The sequence below is a fragment of the Tupaia chinensis genome, unplaced genomic scaffold (assembly GCF_000334495.1).
Source record: "Tupaia chinensis unplaced genomic scaffold, TupChi_1.0 Scaffold000110_1, whole genome shotgun sequence".
NCBI lineage: Eukaryota > Metazoa > Chordata > Mammalia > Scandentia > Tupaiidae > Tupaia > Tupaia belangeri.
Genome location: NW_006159574.1, coordinates 3,184,397 through 3,186,908, shown reverse-complemented (window position 1 = coordinate 3,186,908; position 2,512 = coordinate 3,184,397). Strand labels below are relative to the sequence as shown.

The window sequence follows — 2,512 nt, the reverse complement described above, 5'->3', positions numbered from 1 at the left end:
TAAACGTGTCCCCACAGGAATAAAGGTATTTTCTTGCTTTCCCACAGTTCTTGTGGTCCTGTGGTGATCTCCAGTCATCTGTTTCTTCCTAAACTTGAAGTTCAATCTGAGCATTGAGGGGCATGCAGAAAGAAGTGATCTGGAATCTCTTTGCTGTTCTGTTTTGATCTTTGTGCAGCACATTCAGTAGATATTGAGGAATATGGTTTTTTTTGGAGGGTGAAGTAGCAGTATAAATCTTCATTCCCTAAAAATTCTACATCACTGTAGCCATTTTGAACCTTGTTTTCTGCCGCTAGCTCATTTTTTGGAGGCTGATGTAGCTGTAGAGAATCTTCATTCCCTTAAAATTCTACTTCACTGTAGCCATGGGGAACCTTGTCTTCTGCCGCTAGCTCAGCCACTGGGTCTAGGACTCAAACCGCGGTCGGCTACATGGGAGTCCAGTGACATAGCCATTACATTAACTGCTGGTCCCAATACTATTAACCCTAATAGTATTTGGATGTTTGGCTATAGTGCCCTTAGGTCCATCTAGAAACACAGTGAATGGAGATTGAGGAGCAGAGAGATGAGATAAAAGAAGGAAAGGAAACAGAGAGAGAGAAAACAACAAGAAAAAGAGAGAAAAGGAAGAAAAAGATTAAAATCATTATTATTTTTTTAAAGTAAAAAATAGAAAACCGGGAAATCCCTAGTTCTCAGGAGCCATGGAGGATTCTTCCTCTGAAGGCCTGCCCCTTGCCTCTCTACTTGAGTTTGTGGGCTGGAGGCTGAATTATCAGTAGAAAATCTCCATTTGTCCTTTTCCCCTGAAATCGCTAGTTCTCAGGAGCCATGGAGCCAGCTTTTAGTGAAGGCAGGATTAAAGGACTGCAAAATCAATAAAGAGCTGTATGTATTAGGTCATTGGGAAAGTTATTACTTTTTTTTTTTTCCTTTGGAAAGGTTTTTGCTATAGGGTGTGTGTGCTCGCCAGAAAGACAAGAGACAGAAAGCAAGAAATCACCCCCCCAGAGGGGATGGCCACACTGCAATCCCTTCTCATTCTCCTCTCAGGATCTTGGGCATGCATGTGCATGTGCTAAGTGTGAGTTTAAGCCACCGGGTCCAGGACTCTAACCAAGGTCTACTACATGAGAATCCAGCGACAAAGCCATTACGCTAACTGCTGGTCCCCATGACACATTCTTACATAGAAAAACATGTCATGACTTTCCTGATGACAGTAATAATCTGGGCAAGAGAACAAAAGGACCAAACTTTATTTTTTTGTAATCATTTTTCTGATTGCGAAATAGAGACTTATTCAGGACAGTTCAGGTAAAAGCTGTTGAGCAGAATGTCCAGTTATATCACAGGAAGAGAAGCTTTGGTAGATTTGGGCACAAAGCCCTGTTTGGCAGCATGTAAGGACAAGATGTAGGTTTTACAATGAAACAAATTCAGATGTGTTGGGCAAGGGTCTACAACACAGGGCAGATCAAACTTAGGTAGAAGACAGTGCTCTCTGACACAGGCTGCAATGTCACAGGTGCGTACAGCGACACTTTCCCAAGAAAGCGGCCTCACAGGAGACCAACGGCAGAGTAAGCATTAGCAAAAACCTAAGAACTAAAGGGTTCCACTATTAAACCAAAAGAGGGTGAGTTGTGCACGGGCCACATAGGCTACTGTCTGCTTCAGGAAGTGCAGGGATGCAGCCAGAAGTTGTCAGATTACAGGTAAGGCAGTGGCGGGGTCAGAGCGGAGTGGGGCGCTGCTCTGCAGCGGGAAGCTCAGTCCTCCTGTTTGACACCCTGCTCACCCAGATCCAATACTCTGCTGGCAGAGGACAGGGATGTTCCGTGTGGCGTACGTTCATCCAAGGCTTCATACAACGTGACTCCACAGCTGCTGACTTAAGAGAAATGTTGAGGCAAAGTAAGTAAAGCGAGTTTTTGGATCACAGTTGAGGGCAGTTGCCTGGGCCCTACCAACCCAGGAGCCCTGACTTACGTGCCTGCGCAGAGCTCTTAGGAATTTCAGCTGTGAACGGGAAAGGGGAGGGTACAAGCGCTTGCCAAGCCTTTACACCGGAAGACAAAGCGGTAGCACGGAGTTTCTTTTTTTTTTTTAAAGAATTATTTATTTAATTTTATTTATTCATTCACTCATTTTAATTTGACCGGAGAAAGATACGCACAGAGAGAGAGAGAGAGAGAGAGAGAGAGAGAGAGAGAGAGAGAGAAAGTGAGAAAGCACGCCACCAGGTCCGGGGCTCAAACCAACCGTGGTCGGCCATATGGGAGTGTCCAGCACCTTAACCACCATGCCACCTGCTGGCCCGGCTGTCCAAAGAACCAACTTCTTCAAATACTTCACGCGCTCTGTTCTAAGCCAGCACTGAGGTCTCGTAACCGGGGCAGGTTTGCGGTGCAAAGCCGCGCGGGAGCAGAGCGGAGCGGAACGAAATGCTCCGCCGCCGCCCGGCGCTGGGCCCTCGGCGCCGTCTGGACCCGGCTCAGCGAGG

The 2,512-nt window shown here is 46.5% G+C and overlaps 1 long non-coding RNA gene across 1 annotated transcript; it reads right to left on the bottom strand.

Annotated features, from left to right (window-relative positions):
* Positions 1-1,247: 1,247 nt before the first annotated feature.
* On the bottom strand, positions 1,248-2,506 carry LOC114006974 (uncharacterized). The gene is made up of 2 exons (XR_003548629.1): positions 2,272-2,506; positions 1,248-1,900 (listed from the first exon to the last, which is right to left on the bottom strand). It is a non-coding gene; the product is annotated as an uncharacterized LOC114006974 (long non-coding RNA).
* Between the last annotated feature and the right edge of the window lie 6 nt (positions 2,507-2,512).